The sequence below is a fragment of the Nannobrachium achirus genome (assembly GCF_963921795.1).
Source record: "Nannobrachium achirus genome assembly, chromosome: 3".
NCBI classification, from domain to species: Eukaryota; Metazoa; Chordata; class Actinopteri; order Myctophiformes; family Myctophidae; genus Nannobrachium; species Nannobrachium achirus.
The window spans coordinates 4,386,086-4,411,027 of record NC_137812.1 but is presented as its reverse complement, the minus strand read 5'-3'; the positions used below and the strand labels follow the sequence as shown (position 1 = coordinate 4,411,027).

The 24,942-nt window shown below is 39.0% G+C and overlaps 1 protein-coding gene and 1 long non-coding RNA gene across 3 annotated transcripts in view; one reads left to right on the top strand and one right to left on the bottom strand.

Annotated features, from left to right (window-relative positions):
• Positions 1-24,942, top strand: part of LOC308281586 (uncharacterized protein) — a gene marked incomplete at its 3' end in the record, with an annotated part of 534,349 nt that overhangs the window by 208,801 nt on the left and 300,606 nt on the right. The window lies entirely within an intron of this gene.
• On the bottom strand, positions 17,666-22,357 carry LOC308281084. 2 transcript variants are annotated; one of them, XR_013961811.1, is made up of 8 exons: positions 22,310-22,357; positions 21,538-21,578; positions 21,081-21,127; positions 20,391-20,464; positions 20,178-20,286; positions 19,505-19,580; positions 18,822-18,898; positions 17,666-18,538 (listed from the first exon to the last, which is right to left on the bottom strand). It is a non-coding gene; the product is annotated as an uncharacterized lncRNA (long non-coding RNA). The 2 variants fall into 2 exon arrangements; XR_013961812.1 differs by lacking the exons at positions 21,538-21,578; positions 22,310-22,357 and having other exon boundaries at positions 21,081-21,204.

Sequence of the window (24,942 nt, the reverse complement as noted above, 5' to 3'; positions counted from 1 at the left end):
GACATGAAGGGCAGTGAAGCCTGCATGTTTAATCAAAGAGGAAAAGGAGATTACATAACGAACCCTCCATTCACAAATGGAGGCATAACTGGATAGGGCAAAGGTGTGTAGTGTCTGGAATGACATTACACACTAGATAAGTGAGTCATCAACCCAGCTATTCAGTGATGATTATCAAAGGCTTTGTAGAAGGGAGCCTGAGCAAAGTTGTGGACAGAGTGATAGGAGAATTGAGTACATTTGTGTTGCTCTCAGTCTCATGTAAAAAAAAAATATTTGGATCTACACAATGATCTACACCAGGGGTAGGCAACCTTAGGTACGGGCACCAACATTGGCCCAGGGGAGCGTGATCACAAATCAATTAAATTAAGTCAAATAATTTGCAGAAAATGACATCATGACATGCACACAATTCTACATTCGTTAAAATTCCGAACTCTGACTGGGGAGGGAGTCAGGGAGAAAGGTCTGAGTCGCTCTGAGTCTAAGGATCATTATAACTGTATCTGTTTGTGTATCATGGATGTTTTATTTTTGTTGTGATGTTTTGTATGTAAGCAAGGATTGTGTATTTTTTTAAAAAAGAGATCATGTCTCAATGTGTTTTTATCTGGTTAAATAAAGGTTAAATAAAAATAAAATAAAAAACAATGTCCTGACTCCTGACCATCACAATATGTCGGAATTTTGAAGCGGCATCATTAAAATGTATGTTGACATGGCACACTGACGATCAAGCAGATAAAAACATGGCACTTCATTTCAAAAAGGTTGCTGACCCCTGATCAACACTCTCGTCAAGATAGGGTTATAGTTGGGGCCCTTAGGGAGCTGGTAATTTCGCGCTAATTAGTCTAAAAGCACCAAATTTTGCACAGATGTAGCCCAGGGCATGCTCTAATGATTTAGCTAGGGCGCCCGAGTCGGCGACCTTCGGGGTCTAAAAACGGCCTGAGAAAACGATGGTTTAGTGATGAAAAGTGATGACTCATCACTTTGCATCACTTTTCACACTTTTGTGGGCGTTTTCTGGGTCCATTTCTAGCCCAAGGAATGTTTTTTTTTTTTGTGCAAAACAAATGCTTGCAATAGATTCAGCATCATGACAAACCCCTAGTTAGACCCCTCACATCCTACTTAAATACCCAGGAAAAAAAGGTTTTTCTGGGTATTTTCCTCCTGTATAGAAAGTCGATGGGGAGCCCAACTTGATTTGGCCGCTGCGGCGACCCCAAAGGTCGCCGACTCGGGCGCCCTAGCTAAATCATTAGAGCATGCTCTGGGCTACATCTGTGCAAAACTTGGCACTTTTAGACTGATTAGCGCGAAATATCCGTAACGGCCCCGACTATTAGGGACAGGGTTAGGGATATAAATCCCATAAAGTGTAGAGGGTGTTTCAAGTCTTGTCCTCATTCACATATGCCCATGTTTTTTTTTTTTTTTTTTTTTTTTTTTTTTCGTTTTTTTTTTACATTGAGCACAAAATACCCGCCCGATTCATGGTCACGTGCACAGTGACATTCATTCTTACCACGGTGCCTATCTTATTGAACCATCATTATTCCAATGAATTGGCATGACTCCAAGCACCAACCTCTCTTTCACGTAGGACACCAGGTGGACTTGGTGCAGGTAGTGAGCAGGGACAGCCTGTCTGGACTGCTTTCACGGCGGTCAGCAAGAAAAAAGGTGGAGTAGTATTGGGTCAATCGGAATTGCAGTTCTAGAGTCCCGATTCATAGTCATGGCTAGGCATCCTGTGCAGAAGTCATTTGTCTACCTAGGTATAATTATATAATTTATGTATGACTTATTTTTCTGGAAAAAGCGTTTTTTTTTTTTTTCTTTTTTTTTTCTGAAAATAATTAAAATGTTTTAAAGAACATAATTTATCGTCGTATAAACTAGTGAAAACAGCCGATCTACAAGCACACAACGCCTCGCGGAACACAGCAAACAAGTTGGGCTCACCCCCTAGTGGTCTGTTTGCAATGAATCCAATATTAAATAGGTCAGTATATGGTTGAAACCCCAAATAATTGATGAAAGAGAATTTTCAATGGATTCTCTTACTAGTGGGTATGCTAAATAACATACTAAAAGCTTAGGAAAAAAACTACTGGAAATGCATACTTTTCAAGATGGCACATATCCCCTCACAATTTATATGCATTTTAAGCTCCCATGGGAGAAAACTTGGAGATACAAGGTTTCTGCCCGACAGTGACGATATCATACTGTATACGACTGCATTCTTTTTACAGCAGCCTATTGTAATGCCATTCATGTACTCGGGTTACTTTGCACATCAATTCTTCCACTGATGGAAGATTGTGTGGATGTATTCCTGCGAAGTCTTTTTGATCACAAGAAAACAAGTTGTTTCTCACTGCAGCATAATAAATCTGGTCAGGTTAAAATCTTCTAAAACGGATGGTGCGTGGCAAGTTAATTCATAGAGCACATGTCATACACAAAGGCAATTTAAAATCAGTGGGGAAAGTAATCTACTGCATTGTAGAAATACTTCTGTTAAAAGTAAAAGTCTGGAATTCAAAATTTACTTCAGTAAAAGTGCAGAAAATGTGTAGCTCCAACGTTTAGATCATACATGGGCAACTGGCGGCCCGGGGGCCACATGCGGCCTTCACTTAATGCGGCCCTCTGGTTAATACCGGAATACTGATATATTATTGATTTCAGCTGTTACAATTCCAGACATGACCTGCTTCAATTCCGTCAGTCTATCTTAGTAGCTTAATGACTAGTATAGTAGTATTAAAATGTATTTTTTTATGTCAAATGTATTTGTATTTAGGTTCATAAAGTTGACATGAGTGTATAACTAAATGTGTTTGAAATCAAATCAAAATGTTACATTTCAGGATTCCAATTCAAAATATGCAAAAATAGCTGATCTACAAGCTCAAAACGCATGCTCGTAGATCTGCTATTTTTGCTTCTTTTGTATGAGATACCAAAGTAGGACGTAGCAATATGCAATGTGGCCCTCTGGAGTGAAGGTGGAAATATAGTGCCCCTCGCCATCATCAAAGTGCCCACCCCTGGTTTAGATAGTGAACATAAAACCTTTGATTCTGTGAAAAGAAAAATACATTTTAAAGAAAGGAACATTTTTCACAGAATCAAAAGCCCCTTTTCCACTGCAAGGTGGACCCAGAACTTGTAGATCTGCTGTTTTCACTACACTTGTGCGACAGTCTTGTATGATGAAACGGGGCTTTACTTTATGAAAAAACATACAAATTTGACACTTGGAGATATGAGGTTTCTGCCCGACAGTGACGAAAAATACATTTTAAAGAAAGGAACGTTTTTCACAATCAAAAGCCCCTTTTCCACTGCAAGGTGGAACCAGAACTTTCAGGAACCTGAACCTATTTTTATTTTATTTCTTTGGTTCTGGTTTTGTTTAAATTGCGTACGGCCCGGTTCCAGACGAGGTTCCTGGAACCTTTTTTAGGTCCTGCTCCTGAGGTACAGTAGAACTAAACTTTAGCTTCCCAGTTAGTTCTGGTTATATGGAAACATAAGCAGAACTTGATCCCGGGAACTTAACAGGTTCTTGAAAGTTCTTGGTTCTGGAAAGTTCTGGTTCTAGTTCTGGGTCGGCCCTACAGTGGAAATGGGAAGATTTTATGGTCACGGTTCACCAGGATCCTGGATGGCTTGATTCTAGGCTTTAACCCATTTAGATGGGGTACACATTATTGTGTATCATTATTTTATGCTTTAACTATTGAAAAATAGCAGATATACAAGCTCACAGCGCGGCACCGAGTGCCGTGCTGCGAGCTTGTAGATCTGCTATTTTTTGAAAAATTGTGAAAATTTGAATTTTGACCCGATTCTATAAGTGTCTTTTGAATCCTTTTATGTCAGCAATCTGGCCAGCCATGATGCCATCGTCAAAGAAAAGGTCCTTTTCACTTAACTGGAGCTCAGTAGTCTGTTCTTGAGAGACTACTATGTCAGTGGTTCTCAAACCTTTTCATGTGAAGGACCCCCAAACTGATATTTATTTGGCCAAGGACCCCCATCTCAAAATATTTAGTTCCAGGGACCACCCAGAAGCAAACTTTTAGTTACAAACGTTCGCTACATATAGCCTATTCAAAGTTTTGCACACATTTTCACAACTTTTTTCAAAAATAGCAGATCTACAAGCTCGCAGCGCGGCACTCGGTGCCGCGCTGTGAGCTTGTATATCTGCTATTTTTCAATAGTTAAAGCATTCAATAATTCTAGGCCTGAATAACTGATATAAATATTTGTGTAAATCCCTATGGGAAAAATGAATGGATAATGTTTTTGTGGCACCAGCAAACCACGCCCACTGCTATGCCCAAGGGGGAGGGGCTTGACATCTCTCCTGTTTGTAGTGTCTTTTCTAGTCATGTGTCATCTTCTCTGCTGTGCTGTTTGACTCAAGAGGCTGGCGTTTATACAGTGTGATGCATCCCCTGGTAACCGAATGGATACTTTTGACATTATGTGGTAAGTAGTTTGGAAATGTTGAAGTTGTTATATAGTGTGGTCACTTGTCATAATACCAATGTGTTGACTTTGAAACGACTTGAATGCTAAGATGAAGAAAAAAAAGATATGCTAAAACAAATAACATCACTGATCATCTCTTAAGGAACTATAGTCAACTTTTTCTTGAAAAACGTTAAAATGAAAATAATAATCAATTTGGCTATTGTCAGACCGACTTTGTTTATATCCCTTATCTAAGAATAGAAGAAAGATATAAACAAAGTCGGCCTGACAACGGCCAAAATGATTATCATTATTTTACGCTTTTTGTGGTCATTTTTGAATAGAAACACATATATGAAGCTTAATCTTTTATCAAATATTTTCGAAACATCATTTTTATTTTAGCATCCGTTTTTCAAGAAAAAGTTGACTTCAGCTCCTTTAAATATAGAGATTTATATCCCAATAGCCTTGAAGTACAACAGGCTTAACAAGAGACACTATGTATGGTATATGGAATATCACTGTATGTTTTTAGTTACCGTTATGTATCCTGTCCATGGTTTGGGCATTTACCAGTCGTCCAACAATCTGTAATGCATAATGTGTAATGCATAATATGTAAGCAAGCACTGCTTAGACAATCAGGGGCGTCGCACCAAATTCTGGGCCCTGGGTACAAGGATTCACTGCGGACCCCCATGAATGTTCTTCATAAGGGGAGGGGGTTTAACCCATTTAGACTGGGAACGCATTATTACGCATTATTTTGTGCTTTAACTATTGAAAAATAACAGATATACAAGCTCACAGCGCTGCAAACTTGTAGATCTGCTATTTTGAAAAATCATCTTTGAATTATTTCTTTGAATAAGTCTTTGAATATTTCAAATCCTTCTAAGTTTTTTTTCTACAAAACCTATATTTCCCATCTCAAAATATTTTGTTCCAGGGACCCCCCAGAAGCAGAATTTGAGTTACAAATGTTCGCTTAAAAATACATATATTCAAAGATTTGCACACATTTTCATGACTTTTCAAAAATAGCAGATCTACAAGCTTGCGAGCAGATATACAAGCTCACAGCGCGTATATCTGCTATTTTTCAATAGCTAAAGTCTAAAATAATTAAGGCCCACTCCACCTTCGGCCCTGGTAACTCAGTCCCACCTTTCCCCCCCTTGTGACGCCCCTGTAGACAATATGTAAAGGAAGGTGAGCTGAGGTGATGGTACTGCAGATTAATTAGTGTTGAATCGCTCTACTCTTGAATGGAAAACAGCTCCAGTTCAGACAGTGTGTTTACATAGCCTACAGTAGATGGCTGAAACTGTTACTAGCATAACGACCAGGGGTCATCTCAATGCCGGCTTGTGAGGGACATTTTTAACTTTATTTTGTCCATGGACGAAACGTCAGGCGAACGTTAAACAAAATTACCAGACACATACAGACTAGCCCCAAAGGTATACTAGTGGTTTCCTAATGTTCCATGGTGTAAAATGATAATATTTCTGCTTTCAATAAATCAGTATGCTACCTATTCTGCAGAAACCCTGGGGACTGGCAAGTCAGCTAGTGCGTACTGGCCCTGGTTGTAGCCTATACAGGCAGGCATCAATGCAATATGGTCTATATATAAGGCTATTCCATGTTTGTGAATAATTCATAATTTCAATTATTAGGTCTTATCAGTACAATGAGTGCTTTAATTGCATATTACATTATATACATTTTATTTTAATCAAAGATTTCAGACACATTGATGACCCTTGATTATAACAGGTTGAACGTCTTTGTACTTTCCTTCAAATGTTTACCGATATACTTAAAGGGATATGTAACTCTCAAATAAAATATAGGCCTAAATACGTAAAACATTTATGGAAAAATCACTGCCCCCTCATGCATTAGAATGACCTTCTAATGTGTGAATTGGGCTGTGAAAAACAAAACAAAAAACACAGTTTTACCTGCTACTATACATTTTAATAGACCGTTAAGATCGGTCCATCCCCAATTCCAAATAGGAGGCCCCAGAGCTGTACAGCAGTTTTCAGGCCAAGGACACCTTAGTTGAAAGAGAGATGAAGTAGATTCCATATAGTTTCATTGTTTGACAGCACAATCATCAGTGTATTTTGGATTCATGTCAATTTGTGTTTTCAGATATTTAACCACTTGAACTGTCAATACTTAAAATACTTTACCTTTCACTCTGTACTTAGTCTGCTCTTTTCCCCCTCTACACCAAAGCTCTTTGCTAAAATGAGCTTGTAGATTTGCTATTTTTGGCTAAAGTTCTCAGAATATGGACACTAGGGTTGAAGTGGTTAATATAAAAAAGGAGAAAAAAAACTTTCTATCACTCAAAGATTTGGAGGACCCCCTGTAGTAACTCTGAGGACCCCCTAGGGGTCCCGGACCCCCTGTTGAAGACCCATGATATACAGCAAAGGGAGAGGGTCACCGATAGGGCTATCCTAAACTATTGTCTGCCTTTCCTCTTCACAGTTGCAGCAGCGCTGACACATCACGATGATGAAATCAGCCAGGTGTTTGGGGAGGTCGGGCGGAGCATGGTTCTTCAGACCGGACGTAGTGGACTGGCCGAGGAGTCTCAGTTTCTCTGGTCATTCGGTCCACAACACGAACATGTCCTGGTGAATTACACTGATGGACAATTGCAAAGTCAAACAGTTGACAGGTTCAAAGGTAGAATCCACCTGGACACATGGAGTGGATCTCTCACCATCACAGACCTCGGCCGCAATGACACTGGTCTCTATTATGGACAAGTCATCAATGGAACTGGCCTCAGCCACTCGTTCAACGTCACCATCTTTGGTGAGAACATAGAAACTAGGTTCTAGAAACTTAGGTTCATAACAATGTCAAACCATTAGGTTTTCCCTCGACTAAAAGTCGACAGCATTAACACATCAATCAAGAAACCCTTATATATATCGTCGTTGTCGGGTGAAAACCTTGTATGTCCAAAACCGTTTGTTTTGCATTTATCATTTTAAAAACGATTTAAACTAGTAAAAACAGTCGATCTACAAGCACACAATGCCTTGTGTAACGGAGGTGATCCGAACCTCCCCACCCGGCTTCGAACCCGGGTCTCCCGTGCAAAAGTGCAACATCTTAACCATTACTCCAAAGGGATATACTTATGGAATGAGGGCAGATACTAGACTTTTGAGGCTTCAGGCTGGGGCTGCGACTCTCTCCGCCGCCCTCACCCCCCTTTGACCTCCTCCTACGGGGAAGCCCGGATCCGAGTCACGGCATCAATGTAACGGAGGTGATCCGAACCTCCACACCCGGCTTCGAACCCGGGTCTCCCGCGCGAAAGTCCAATATCTTAACCATTATTATTAAAGGGATACCCCTATGGAACAAGGGCAGATACTAGACTTTTGAGGCTTCAGGCTGGGGCTGCGACTCTCTCCGCCACACTCGCACCGCGAGGCGTTGTGTGCTTGTAGATCTGCTGTTTTCACTACTTTTGTGCAACAGCCTTGTATGATGAAGCAGGGCTTCGTACAAATTTGAAAATTGGAGATACAAGGTTTCCACCGGACAACGACGATATATTGTCAATGAAAACTGTTTAGTGTCAACTGAAGGTGGAGATGAGTCATTTCTCACAAATGCAGCTAAAACTGTATCTGATGTCGAAACACAGAGGCCATTTGTTCATTCAGAGATGAGTTTATTTGGGTTCCAAGCGCCAAATGTGATCACTTTTCCCTATCTTGCTTGTGAATATTAAAGTAAGGTTAGGGCATTGCTTCTCAAAGTAGGGTTATTTTAGGTAGGTTGTCGTTGGGCGGGTTTATCAGGGGGTCCCCAGTTAATATAGCTTCCCAAACACTTTAGCCATATTTTATACTTTGGCTGTTCAAAAAATTGCAGCTTGTACATCTGCTATTTTTGAAAAAACGTGAAAATGTATGCAAATCTTTGAATATATAATCATATTTTAAAGCATTAAAAAAAAATCTTCGCATATGGAGGTCCCTGGCACAAAACATTCTCAGATATAGTGGGAGAAATATGTGAAAAAGGTGTTCACTTCCGGCAGAAAGCGTGAAAATTTGCACCTAAATTTGCACCTTTCCCATGGGATCTAGTCGTAAAATGAGAATTAAAGATGGCTCTAATTCACTTACTATGAAGGGGAAATTATTCTTGTAGCATGTGAGGGGTCTAACTAGGGTTTTTTCATGATTCTGAATCCACTGCAAGCATTTGTTTTGCACGAAAAATATTCCTTGGGCTAAAAGTGGACCCTACAAAACTATGGTTTAGTATGGTTTAGTGATGAGTCACTTTTTGTACTGTTTTGTAGGGTCCATTTTTAGCCCAAGGAATGTTTTTCGTGCAAAACAAATAGATTCAGAATCTTTTTTCCCTGTATAGTAAGTGAATTAGAGCCACCAGATCCCATGGGGAAAGTGCAATGTCCGTACATTTTTGAATTCAGCACACACAAATACCCCTATAGGTGCAGATTTTCACGCTTGTTGCCGGAAGTGAACACATTAGCCTATTTTTGTTACGTATTTCTCCCACTAATTGGGTTATGCAGCCAAATACATATCAATTCAGGGGTCCTTGAAATTAAATGATTTGAGAACCAATGGTTTATGGTTTTCCAAATGCAGATACATAATTCCAATGTCTCGATTGTCCACTAAATGTGTCCTCAGATGCTGCACCGATGCCTGCTGTGAACGTCTCTGGTGTGAGCAGTGAGAGCTGCAGCTTGGTGTGTTTCATAGAGAAGGATGATGAGACAGTTCTCTACTGGTACAAAGGAGACAAGATAGTGAACCAGAGCAGCAGCCTTCCCTCTCTTCCTCTCACTGTAGATATGGAGGGACTGAACTCCTCTTACAGCTGTGTGGCTGCCAACCCTGCTAGCAACAACACACTGTCACTCAACATCACAACACTCTGCAGTGACAAGCACTTGGAATGTAAGAGTTGACCCGTTATATGTTTTGGTTCCTCCACGGATAAATATTGTGAAAATATCAGTACATAATAATAGTACATCATCTATTTTATTTTCATTTTATTAGACAATTTGGTCAATGTTTGACCAGTTTTATAGTCGTTTTTTGATTACTTTTGATGCAGTATTTTTTTTTCTTTTCTTTATTTCTAAAGTATTAAAAAGGTCTTAAAAGTCCTTACATTGTCACTTCACTGTCATCTTGGGGGTAAGCCAGTCTCTTCGCCCTTCCCTTCGCCGTTCGTCCTAATCTTTTCACGCCAAACTCACGCTCACTGCGCTGACTTGTATTTGTTTTTGAGGATAAGATGAGAAATAAGTTTAGGGTTGGACAGTTAGTTACCAGGTGAGCCAGCCACTGCAGAATAGGATCTAAACTCTGTATAAAATAGCTAATATGACATGAAGAGTAGGGATGGGTATCGTTCACCTTTTAATCGATACGATACCTTTTTCGATACCTGGGAATCGATACGATACCTTTTTCGATACCATTTTCGATACTTTTTATTTATTATTATTATTATAATTATTATTTGCCTTTTTCTATGGGCTATTTTATAGACGTTGGATCATTATCATAATAATAAACATTATAGGCTATTCTTGGCTATTTTCACAGTAACGAGTGTAGCCTACTAAAGCAGTCATTAAACTCTCAGTAGCCCAATTTTACAGATGCGACCGGCAAGGGGTGCATTCAAAAGTATCGAAACAAGGTATCGTTTGTTTTTACGTGAACCGATACCGATAGTATCGACGTCATTGAATCGATACCATTAAAAGTATCGCTGACGATACCCAACCCTAATGAAGAGTGGTGTAAAGTAACTAAGTACATTTACTTGAGTACTGTACTCCAGTAAAATTTTGAGGTATTTATTTTTTACTTTACTTGAGTATTTCCAATTTCCAAAACTTTTACTTCTACTCCACTAAATCTCGGATCCAAATATTGTTCTTTTACTCCACTACATTTATTTGAAAACGTAGGTTTGAACCGTTTTACCGAGGTTACGTTTAGGAATACCAAGCAATGAGGCAGAGACCGTCTACTGTTCCGCCGGATAGACGGCCGAGGCGAACGACCGGGATGGCGAACAGACTGGTATTCATCTGGGGACCCCCCAAAGTCATGTGGACCCCGACACACAGGTTGAGAACCAATGTTGTAGATCTACAAGTACAAAGGGATATCTTTTCCTCATAATTCATGTTTTTGCTCATGTTCCTCATAGATGAAGACGGCAGTGCATCCAGCAGGTTCATAATTCGCTTATTGATCGTGGGTATTACCCTTACCATAATTGCAGTCCTTGTGGTGATAGTAAAGAGCAAGTTGAAGAGAACCCCTCTAAGTAAGTATTGGTTCAAAACTGATTGACTGTGCACTCACTGTCTCCGTCCATATAGCAACGGTCTATTTCAGAGCAGTGGTCTATAGCATGGCAGTGGGCGTGGTTTACTAATGCCAACAAAACATCTCCAATTAATTTTCCCCATAGACTTTTACAAAAATATTTATAACAATTATTTGAAGCCTAGAACCATGCCATGATCCAGGATGTCAGTGAATCATGACCATGAAACCTTCTTTGATTCTGTGAAGTGAAAAATGTGAATATCGCTAAACAAAGGGTATTTATTAATGTAATATATCAAATAATTGAATATTCAAATATTTGTTTTCACAGGATCAAAGGTTTTATGGTCATGATTCACTGACATCCTGGATGGCTTGTTTCTACGCTTAGAATAATTGTTATACATATTTTTGTGAAAACCTATGGGGAAAATGAATGGGAGATTTTGTGTTGGCACCATTAAACCACGCCCACTGCTATGCTCTATTATCAAGAAATAACCGCGATTGACCAATCAGAATCAAGCATTCAACTAAGTCATGTAATAATGACTATATTACTCAAGAAATATTCATTCATAAAATAATTCAAGAATTGATCTGAAACTTACAAAAGTATATCAAAGCAACAACAAGCCCCATTTGAACCAGACTGGTCACAAATGCCTCTGTATTGTGAAATGAGTGCACACAAAGTATATGCTACTGATCTCAACGATCCACAAAATTGGAAAAAGCATGCAGCACACCAAAATGAAAATGCAAGACAGGCTCAGATGCGATGCAGTGTTCCATTTTAATCTGAACGCTGACGTCACTGACGTGTTTCGCCACAAAGCCTTCTTCAGAGTAAGTTAAAAGTGACTTTTAACGTGACTTGCATCTTCATTTTGGTGTGCTGCTTTTTCCACTTCTGTGGATCCTTGAGTTCAGTTGTACCTAGAGCTAAGCACAGACTGCCCAAATCAGTGGCAGCAATCAGAGGAAGCGCCCCTGTTCTCTTCTCCTTATCTATATGCTACTGGTATATTACATTAAAAACATAGTCATAACGTTTTGTATAGTTGTGTATACTGCAATAATAATGGGTGGTTGTCACAAAATATATTCTTTGTCATCTTCTCTTTCCTTAACTGTCTGTTGCAGGTCCATCCAGAAGAGAGGAAGATACTCATTATACTGAACTCGTTGAAAGGACAGTCAGGGAAGGTTAGTAATATTTAGTATATACATTAAAATGCCCCTAGGCCAGGGGTTGGCAACTTTGATGATAGAGAGGGCCACTATATTTCCACACTCAATCCAGAGGGCCTATTGTTACTGTCGAGCCAAAACCTCTTATCTCCAGTAAGAGTAGCAAAAATAGCCGATCTACAAGCTCAAAACGTGTCGCGCTGCGATGCGTTTTGAGCTTGTAGATCTGCTATTTTTGCTACTTTTGAATTGGAATCCTGAATTATCTTTTGTTATTTTTTAATTGGAATCCTGAAATGTCACATTTTGATTTAATTTCCAATGTATTTAGTTATACTTATATTAACTTTATGAACTTAAATACAAATACATTGGACATAAAAAAGACTAACATTTTAATACTATGTACTATACTAGTCATTCAACTACTAATATAGACTGAAGTAATTAAAGCGGGTCATGTTTACATGTTTGGAATTGCAACAGCTGAAATCAATAATATCAGTTTTCCGATATTAACCTGGGGCCACATTAAGTGAAGGTGGGGGCCGCATGTGGCCCTCGGGCTGCCAGTTGCCCATGTATGCCCTAGGTATAGGGTTCACAAAGTGAACACTCAAAATCCATCCAACAATTGAGGTGACATTACTGAGAGACTTGGCATTGAGGCTGAATAAATAATGAACTGGGACATTTTATCCATGTAGGGCAGGTGTCCATTTAAATCAGCCCATTTGCCATAGCCTTTCACAAAAAGAACATACATTATTTTTCTGCTCAAATAGCAAATACATTATTTTACAAGCATTTGATTACCGGTATCCATTATACTATTATTACTAGTAAGACGCCTCAGGGCGACATGCGACCTCGCCCCTAAAGGGCAATTCTTGGCCATCTGGCCAGTGATGTATATCGGACCAGTTACCCATATATGGAGATTCATGTACTGATGGTACATCCCTTTTATGCCCATACATCCCTGTCTGAACCAGCCACACAGATATGGGCCGTCTATGGGCATTCCCATAAGAAGTCCTGTTAGATATGGGCTTAATATTGATGACATCAGGGATCTCCAATTTCTCCATACAGTATATGGGCATAAAAGGGATTCTGTTAGAGTGGTTCCCATGACATCACAACATACAATCCCATTTATGCCCATACATTGAGATCCCTATCTGAACCAGCCACACAGATATGGGCTGTCTTGGCCATCTGGCCAGTATATCGATGACATCAGGGATCTTCATGGGCATAAAAGGGATTCTGGGGAATACCCTATATATGGACTTTTACACAGGTGATATCACCTGTCATATTTTTAGTCTTTTGTCGCATTCCTAAGACAAAAATGTGATATCAATAAATTTACCCCCATTCGTTCCGGATGGGGACCCGTTTCGAAACGGGTCCCCATCCGGAATCAATGGGGGTAAATTTACTCGAATCAAATTTTTGTCTTAGGAATGTGACAAAAACCAAAAGATATTATTGAACTCAAGTCTCCATGGCGTGACTAATCAATAGAAAAAAAGTCATTTTGGGGGTGAACTACTCCTTTAATAACCGAAAATGGTCACACCTCAGACTGCGCTTTAGATCATCTAAATATGGCCCTCGATCTGTCTGCATGCACACACACACGCGCGCACACACGCACGCACGCACGCACGCACGCACGCACGCACGCACGCACGCACGCACGCACGCACACACACACACACACACACACACACACACACACACACACACACACACTTCCTGGGTCTTTCTTACCTTTGTGTTTCTTCTTCCCTCAGGAAAGGAATTCACTAGAATCATCTGAAGAAATCCGCTCCTATCTCACCACAGTCTATAACTGTCACTGTGTCACATGACTGACACAGATGCAGTCAGATGGAGCTGCTTTTAACTAAGCTGACAGCACTTGTCCTTTTGACCCTGATGTCCAAGGGTTTTAATTTTCCGTACTTTTTTAAAGGCCTGTGCAACACCTGTGACCCTTGTCAAAAATAACATTTGATTAACCCATTAAGACCTGAGGCCGATTGTAAAATTGTCTTCTAAATCCTTGCAGTTTTCTGAAAAATGTATGTTGTTGCTTCAGCGTTCAACTATTTAAGCCTACTTTGTGCCTAATATTGTACGGCAGGATACCACAAGCTTTCGTTAGCTTTGGTCAGGCTAACCGTTTCCCCCTATTTCCAAACAATGGGACGAATTAAGTTAACTGACTCCTAGCTGTAGTTGCAAATGGATTCTTTTCAAAATGGTTAAGTATATAATATACGGTATAATATTTCTGCTTTGTCTATTCAGTTTTAAATATGTTAATTGAACTACTAAACTCATACTTTTCTTCATTATTAATATTGGTATATTCTTGGTATTATCTTATTTCTGCTGAAAATGTATTTTATTTGTGACTTAACTAATAGCACTGCTCTACCTGTCAATTTAATTTTGTCTACATTTTGCCAAAATGTATCTATTGGCATCATTGCCATGATCTAACAGCCAACAACAAATCAAACTACAGCTCAAAGATGACATCTACTGGTGTTTTCTGAACTGTGCTTCAACAAACAGGGATCTTAGAAAACAACATTAACATGATTGACATAAGTATGTGGAAGTCCTTGCCTGAGAATCTTAGGCTTGTCAAATCGATATGATCTTCTTAAAACTAAAGGATTTCAATGATTCAATTTGTATTACTCCTCTTGTTTTAATATTGTATTGCTTTACTGTTTTGTCTTTATGCGTTCATGTTTTATATTCATTTTTATTTCCTTATCTTAATTGTCTTTTACAGTTTATTTCCTTTCATACCTTCTCTTAAACATTCTGTTGTAGCCTAGTAGATGCAGGCCTACTATAGTGCTGTGCTAATGATATTCCCTGTCAAGAATAGATTGAATGCTGAAGATCTGTATTGTAAAAGAACAACATTTTTTTGCAAAAGATCTCTAAATGAATGCAAACCTTTCAATAAACATATTACACTGCTGTAGTTGTGGCTTTTTGTGCTCCAACAAATTAAACCTAAAAGAAATGACTACTTACATGACACAAAGGAGTGAAAGTGTAATGGTTGTTGGTTTACCTATAATCCTATGAACCTATGATCCTAGATTACTATTTCTATGCATTTGAGGTACAGTAGCATTACCCTGTGCTGTCCTTGCTTATTGTAAATCACTATGGATTAAGAGTATCTGCTAAATGCCTAAATTGTAAATAGCCTTCAATTATGCTTTGTAACCCTTGAGCTCATAAAGCCCAGGCTTTATTCTTTGTGGTTTACGTGTGTCAGCTCAAGACAGACGTGACAACAGGGACGTGCAAGGTTCAGGAAGCCAAAGCAGAATATCAAATACTATGCAATTCAATTATACAAAGCATTTATGACAACCTGGCTCTGGATGCTAGCTTTGATATGCAGACTTGTAAGTTGCATAGTTCATTTTTGTCTCAGGGCACCCCTACATTTAGTACATTATATTCATAATTTTCACTCCCAGCACCTATATTTATGGGATATTTACTGTTACCTTTAGAATAACAGTATAATCTATTTTCTTTTAAATAAATATTACACTTTTTGTTATTATGAGATGATGACAACATCTGAATGAATTTGTGTTTTATTGAGTAAATCACATTACTTGGCACCAGCGCTGCATTTGATAACTTCTCTGGGCAAAGGAGGCATACTGGTCCGGAGCTTGTAGCATAAATTCCAAATATTATCACATTATCTCGAGGCACCCGACTGCCATCACGGCACCCCAGGGTGCCTGAGCACCCACTTTGAAAACCCCTGGTCATTATACAACTGCAAAATTAATTAACGCATGCATACTGTATTAGGCATCTGCTGTGTAATGCAAAGATTACAATGTCCAGATGTTTATGCATTAATACTATTTATTGTTCATAAATATGCAAATTGCATCCAGGTAGAACATCACATTGATTCCACAGTTACAGTCTTGTGTAGCCAGACGATCTCTACCCAGCTGGCACACGACGTCAGTACAACGTTGGGACAACGTTGTACTCCAACGTTGGATGACCATTGGATTTTGGTTGTAAATGAAAGTTTGTCTGACGTCCTAACCTAACGTTGGTTAGACGTCAGAACCTGATGTTGCTTTGACGTCGTAACCTGATGTTGGTTTGACATCTTAAACTAACGTCGATTCAACGTTAATCTCTGATGTTACATAGACGTTGATTAAAGGTTAGACTCCCAACGTTGGATACCAGTTGTATTTTGGTTGTAAATGAAAGTTTGTCTGACGTCCTAACCTAACGTTGGTTAGACGTCAGAACCTGATGTTGCTTTGACGTCGTAACCTGATGTTGGTTTGACATCTTAAACTAACGTCGATTTAACGTTAATCTCTGATGTTACATAGACGTTGATTAAAGGTTAGACTCCCAATGTTGGATACCAGTTGTATTTTGGTTGTAAATGAAAGTTTGTCTGACGTCCTAACCTAACGTTGGTTAGACGTCAGAACCTGATGTTGCTTTGACGTCGTAACCTGATGTTGGTTTGACATCTTAAACTAACGCCGATTTAACGTTAATCTCTGATGTTACATAGACGTTGATTAAAGGTTAGACTCCCATCGTTGGATACCAGTTGTATTTTCGTTGTAAATGAAAGTTTGTCTGACGTCATAACCTAACGTTGGTTAGACATCGTAACCTGATGTTGGTTTGACATCTTAAACTAACGTCGATTTAACGTTAATCTCTGATGTTATATAGACATTGATTAAAGGTTAGACTCCCAACGTTGGATACCAGTTGTATTTTCGTTGTGAATGAAAGTTTGTCTGACATCATGACCTAACGTTGGTTAGACGTCATAACCTGATGTTGGTTTGACATCTTAAACTAATGTTGATTTAATGTTAATCTCTGATGTTACGTAAACGTTGATTAAAGGTTAGACTCCCAACGTTGGATGTTGAAAAAGAAAGTTTGTCTGACGTCATAACCTAACGTTGGTTAGACGACATAACCCGATGTTGGTTTGATGTCATAACCTGATGTTGGTTTGACATCTTAAACTAACGTTGATTTAATGTCAATCACTGATGTTACTTAGACGTTGATTAAAGGTTAGACTTCCAACGTTGGATACCGGTTGTATTTTGGTTGAAAATCAAAGTTTGATTGACGTCATAACATAACATTTGTTTGATGTCAATCTCTAATGTTATGTAGACGTTGATTAAAGGTTAGACTCCCAACGTTGGGTTTTTAAGTTTGATTGACGTCATGACCCAACATTGGTTTGATGTCAATCTCTGATGTCATGTAGACATTGATTAAAGGTTAGACTCCCAATGTATTTTTGTTGAAAAGTAAATCGGATTGACGTCATAAGGCAAACATTGATTTGATGTAAGCATCTGATGTTATCTTGACATTTAATTTTGGTTGGTCTCCTAACGTTGGATAAAAGTTATTTTAGTTTAATAAAATTGGACTGACATAATCCAACGTCAGCTTGATGTTAATCTCAGATGTTATGTAGACGATTACTGGTTCAACTCCAAATTTGGATACAAGTTCTAATTTGGTTAAATGAACATAACCCAACGTTGGCAAGACGTCATCCTCCAATGTTGGTTAGACATGTAAGCAAGAGGTGCATTGCTGTCAAAACCCAACATTAGGTTGACATCAATGACCAAAGTTGGAAATGCAAAACATCAGAGGGCGTGAAAACCAACGCTAACATCACATCAACTTCCAGACATATGACAGTATGACACCAAATTGTGTCAAGTACTGAATAGTGAATAGAGGGTAGCTCACACAGCAGTCACTAGGTCTGATTAAGCTTGATCCAGAAAAGAACATAACAGTTCACCTTTTTTTTACCTTAACACTGGACAAATAAAGAAATACATGAAATAATAGCACAGCCTACCTCAGAGAGAACTTCCAGACAGTTTCCTTTTTACTTGCATATGTCCCACAACAACAACAAAATTATTAATAAAATATATTCCGGTGTGTTCACAACAAAAATCTAATAATTAAAAAATATAATCCAGTGAGTTCACAACAACAACAAAAATTAATTAAAAAAATATATTCCGGTGAGTTCACAACTACAAAAAATGTATTCCGGTGAGTTGCCAGATTAAACTGTAGGTCCAAACAGAACTACCAAGATCCCCCAGAATTCACAGTGTCAGTTCAATCAGTTCTGAGTGCATGCGTTTGTGTCCCCCGCTGCCTCCTCTTGCCTGCATGTCCAGTGAGCTACCAGGTTTTAGGTCCAACCAGAACTAATTCAAGTTATATCAGTCCATAGTGTCCCTCTTGAAATGGACAGTTCCCCTGTGTCTCCCGCCTCTGCTGCTTTAGGTTGTCCTCTGCTTCTGGGTTGAACGTCATGACGGCATCTGTAGAAAAAGAGAATACAAAATATGTAACATGCTGTCATAACCTTACACCACCACATTGTCATGTTTTGCAAATTAAATTATTTACAGGTGTGTCTACAAGGTCACAATGCATACAAAAACTTGAAAACTTCACATCATGTTCACCCTCATAACCTTAAAATAACAAGAGTTCAGTTGGTTAAGCAGGCCCTCACCCAGAAGAATTAAATTGTAAGACACTGAAAACCACAGAACACCCAAACCTTATACTGTGTTATGCTGTGCATTACTTCTTACTTACTTAAAAAGCTTGGTCACAGAGGTGCTTCTTCTCTCCATCCTCTCAACGACTGGACCCAAGCAGACACATCACGCCAGCTAAGAGAGAGAGAAGAAAGAAGGAAATAGGTTGGACCAGGGTTTCCTAAAGTGGGTGCTGTTGCACCCTAGGGTGCCTTGATGCCAGTCCAGGAGTGTCTCAGAATAATCTGATCATCAATATCACTACATCAATATCAGTTCACTAAGTAAAACTGACCTGATTTGTGAGGAGTTATTTTTCCATCTACGGCCAACTCTCTTCTGCAAAAATAGCAGATCTACAAGCTCACAACATGTCACGACGCGCTGTGAGCTTGTAGATCGGCTATTTTTGGTGAACCTTCCTCCCAGAATAGGGATGCTGGGGTTCAAGTGGTTAAACATAAAGTATAAAGTTATTTTCAGTCAGTTCTAATGGAAACTGATATTTCTCCAATGGTGTAAGATTCAAAATATTTACAGTGTACTTCAAGGGTGCTGTGGATTAAAATATTATTTACAGGGGCGAGGTGACCCGAGTCAAAAATGTTTGAAACCCCCTGGGTTAGACACCAAATCAAAGACACTTGCCATTGTATCAAAGGGAAGGACATGTTTTGCCCAATTACATTATTTACAGATTGGTGTGTGCCAATTGTCTGTCCTTGGTCAACATGAAGTTACCTTGTATTGCTCTAAAATACATCAGTCTTCTCCAAAGCCACCTTCCTTTTCCCCCTTCATGTGGTTACCGAAGAGCCTGAAGAAAAACATATTACATTTTTGTGAACAATATAGTAGGGTAAGGTTCTTTTGTAAACATGGCATATAATCTCTTGATCCCTTGTTGATCAGGTGGCCCAGGGTGGTCCGCTTTTTTAAACCCTCTACACCAAATCTGCTCAGCAACAGCAGGTCTATAAGCTACATTCATGCAAAATTGTATTTATTTATTTTCACATAATTTTCACATATCATGACATTGTCATAAGAGGGGGTTCCAGTGGTTAAGCTGCGAAAAAATGAAAACATGCAGACAGGCCATCGCCTAGAATAATTAAACAAATAATTATGCAGACACTGAAAACCACATCACACAAGGGTTAATTCATATTGTATGTTGAAACATGCAGAGAGGGAAGCAAGCACATCTCCAAAGATTTACAGGTGCCGAACCAAGGAATATATAATATACACACCATGGAAGGAGGAGGTTCACACACTGTTCCAGAGCTCCAGTAAATAGTTTATTAGGATAGAATAATAACTATTTACCGGAGCTCTGGAACAGTGTGCGAACCTCCTCTTCTTCCATGTTGAAACATGCACTTTATACTGTGACTCATATAAAGCCTACCAAGGTCTTAAAAGCTTGGTCATCACAGAGATGTTGCTCCTCTCTCCATCCTCTATCCTGTCAACCACTGGCACCAGGTCCGAAAGGACTATCAGACACGTCACGCCACCTGAGAGAGAAAGAGAGGTTAGACACCCAATCAAAGCGTTATAATTTTCCATCGCACAACAGTTTGTAGATTGGCTATTTAGTACAAAACAATGATCAGACTACCTGGTTGTTATCTCCCAAGAGTAGAAACCACCATGTCTATCCCAAAGGAAAGGCGGGACAAGCACAGCAGACACCTGAGAGAGAGAGAGAGAGAGAGGGAGAAGTGAAAACAGACTAGTGACTAGTTCATACATGTTTGCTTCCACATAAGACAGGACTGGACACTGCGTCACAAGAACAAGCAGCCACCCAACGTACGGCACCTGAGACACAGAGAGAAAGGAAATAAAATCAGCACAAAAAGAAAGGAAACTTGACTTCGGTCCATTATCTCCCCTTTAATAATACCAATTTGTATTGTTTTATATCATTTTTATCATTGATTCGTCACCTTTACAACAAAGTACAGCTTGTAAGCATCGGGCATTCAAGGCATGAGCTACACAACCTAACGTGTGGGTAGCGCCGATCAAGGTTTTGCCAAAATGGCTTGCAATATTGTTCTGCTGGCATTTACTCTCATTGTGGGCTTCCCTGACACTGAGCTTAAAATTAACAAAGTGTAAAAATGGTCAACATGTGTTGTTTTTTCTTTTCCTTATTACTGTGGGAGAGTGCAATCATTCAATCATTAAAGGGGAGATATAATGGACCGAAGTCACAAAAATAGCTGATCTACAAGCACACACAATGTGAGGCTGTAGAATGGCTTCTCAGTTCAAATAAATCATTATTAATTAAGTAAATTACCTGGTTGGCTTAGCTCCCAGGATCACCTCATACCACCACAGAGACACCTCATGTAACAGAGAGAGAGTGAAAAAGGAAATGAATAGGTTAGATTTTATCATACTCCATCAAACAACAATGTTGCATAGACACAAAATTATCTACAAGAACACATTGCATAATATGAGCATGTACAGTATATTATTTAGTACTTGACTAGTTCCTGCAGTGATTGGCTGCAGTAGATTGGCATTCAGACGTGTTTGTAACACCTGTGAAGTGCAGCTTTGGCAGTACAGGGTAAGAAGAGAAGGAGAAGTCTCATGCAAAAGTCATGCTGTATTCTATATTGGATCTTGGATATTATACCACAGGATGAAGATACCTTTTATTTTCCTATTGTGGATTAGGCCTACTACTGGATTTCCTGGATTAAAAAGGACTTTGCTAAAGGGTGGTAAGAGGAGACTTAACCTACCATATTGCATAGACTGGTTTTCTTTTCGACGTTGGAATTTTCTGTTGACAGAAGAAAAACAAAAGTTGAAAGACTACAAAATACATTACAAATGAGCCATGTACCACACACACACACACACACACACACACACACACACACACACACACACACACACACACACACACACACACACACACACACACACACACACACACACACACACACACTCCTGTTAATCACTTCTAGCTCCCACTCCCACTTTGAGAACCATGGCACAAAATCAGTGTTTGTCAATTATGCATTTGAGCCATGGACCACCATTTAGTGAGATTTAGCCTCTCAGTCTCATACCTAATAATTTAGGAATACAGATCATGTGTAAAAAATAATTTAGCTTGTACATTTGGTTTGATTTTACAGTAATTAAAAGATCTATAGGGGTCCATTTGGTTATCAACTCCCCATCATTTAGCTGGGGACCACCTGGAAGGCTGGAACCAACCTAACATTACTAAACAAACACTATATAAATAGCAATGATTACTGTCACAATAACACTATTTAACTGCTGAATAAATAATGGACCTTGGAAACATTATATAATGGAAACTTTTTTACAGGAATGAGGGTTCCTGTCACATATTAAAAGGGGTCTGCAGCCAAATAGTCATTTTGGATTTTGGGGTCCTTGACATGAAAAGGGCTGAAAACACTGGAGTATGAATTGTAAATAGTGAAGTTGTAAAAAGTACTGGAAGCAAAAGCAATCAATTAAAATAGCTTTACATACCTGTGTCATCTCCCTGCTCCAAAACTCCTTCTCTGTGTGCAAAAAGTCTCCATAATGTAGATTTAATCCCACAAATAGACTGGCAGCAACCTATCTTCAATCAACAGTGATTTTATTTAGTTTAGTTTTATCTTAAATCACTTTTAGACAAGCAGCTCTCAATGCTTGCTGTTGGTGACAAATGTAACTGCTGTGGGCTGTTTGGATTCAAAGTGGGGGTGTGCTCTCAGCAGAGCCAGTGGTAGCTGGCCACATCACAGTCACATGACACACAGCCAATCAGGCATTTGCAATTGCATTGTGGGCAGTGTAGTTGATTTTCAAACTGCTTTCCATAAACACACATATATTGTGTTCCTCTCTGTAACTACAAAGATGGCTCCCTTCATCTTTCATATGTTTCCTCCAAACTATAATATCCCAAAAGATAGGCATTAAAATGTGTTTTAATCAGATTTAATTACAGATGATAATTTGCTTGTATAACCAATGTCTGCCCAACATTATTTTACTAACGTCCACATAACGTTGAAGTCTAACATCATCAGACGTTGATATTTGGTTGGTTTTAGGTTGTGTTGGTAACTAACCAATAACCAACGTCTGTTCAACGTATTATCCCAACGTCAGGTTGACGTCAGGATGATGTTTTTATTGTATTATACTCATTTCAAGCAGGATAGTTTTATATTAAGCTTCTGAAGCATTGAGGAATACAGTATGGTAGTGGATCTCAAACATTTCAAAGAAGAAACATTTCCATTAGAGAAGATTTTGATGAGTCAAGCAGTGATTCTCAACTATTTTAATTGCAAGAACCCCAGTTTGACATGCATTAGTCTAAGTACGGACCTCCATTTTATGGCATTTCTATCTGAGACCCCAATTTATTGTAAAATCAATGTTAATGGGTCCATTTTGGTTCCATTTGTACACTCTATGAGTTACCCATAAGGGTCCATTTCATTCCTAACTATCATTTAGCAGGGGACCCCCTGGAACTCCCTCAAGGACCCCACTTCGAGAACAAATGCAGTTAATATCAGGTTGCCATTCCATATATCTTTACTGTTTTTAAACCATTAAGACATAAGGTCGATACCTTCTAAAGCCTGACCTAAGTTTTCAGAAAAAAACGCCTGAGGGATAAAACAGGGGTTCCCGTCCATAATGGGTTGTGTATGTTGGGCTGATTTGTACACTTTGTTCTATGTCACATCTATAATGTTTTACATTGATAAACTTCATAGTTAATAGTATGCGGTATTAAACTGTGGATACCCCAGGCTGGCTTGCGGTGGACATTTTTGTCTGAATGATATTTTTGCCATGGAGTGGACAATAATGTTACCAGTAGCACACAAAGAGCCAGTCTCAAATGTCTACTAGCACAGTGGTTCTCAAAGCAGGTTGAGAGGGACCTCAAAGTTCCTTGAATGCGGTCCAAATCGAACATTACAGGTCTGTAACTCTGAGAGTGTATGGAACCAAATGGACCCATAAACACTCTCAGAGTTATGGGTCCTTAAAAATAATAATAATACAAATAAATTGAGAACCACTGTACTAGTGGAATATAGTGTCATACATATCCTGAAGAAACCCTGGAGACTGGGTCAGAAATTTAGTCTCATGATCAAAATTACAACATTGTTATTTAAAAACAAAATCTAAAATCTACCATGGTCAAAGGCAAGTCTCGCCACATGTGTCAATGTACAGACATTGATGATCCCTGTGCCAGGAGATATTATGGGATATGTTGTTTTTATCTTTAAATGGGTATACCCCATTTGATGGTGTCCCATAGATGTTCAACAATGACCTATTACAGCTGAGGTCAAGACCTTTCCATTAACAGTTAGCCATTTCTAGCCTATGTAAGCCCTTCTGTGGCTGAATGATATGCCTTTAATCATGGACTCTAGGCAAGATTCAGAGGTCATTGTCACAGCATTCTGCTGTGTACTGTTAGATAAGCATCATGGTGTGCCTATCTGTCTGTCTGTCTTTCTCTCTTTATCGCCCGAGTTTAGGCCACAATGCATTTTGTTATACCCCCACTGAAGAAATATAGGCCTACTTGTCCTCTAAGTTCCTGTCATTTCAGATTAGATACACTAGCTCTTATTTAGGATTCAAAACATTGAAATTGAAATGGTCTTGGACTTTAAGGACAACCCACATTCATTTATAATCGGCACTGTTGCGGCCTATCTTTAGTTTTTTGTTGAGCCAATGTAATGGTACGCTGGACCAATGAAGTGGCTAGTGTCCTCAGGGGTTGCTTATCAAGGAACTTTGACATTCTTGCTAGATACCTTGTTCACTATGTCCATGCCAATAAACTCCCCCGTTATACTGGTCTTGTTCACATCCAAGATTAACTGAATGCTCATGCTTTCCTGTAACTACCATTACATTCAAGAGAGACACTGATAGTCCAATGAATGCTATGATCCAAATTAATTTAATTTCATAAACATTCAGATGTCCCTAACTGTAATGACACCTTACTGTCCCTTAAACTGCATACTTTATGTGGTCTTTAACCAGAGATGTTCTGTTTTTATCCCCAGCAAAGCATAATCCTTTGCAATGCATACAGCATTGTAAGTTAAGCAGTCAACCTG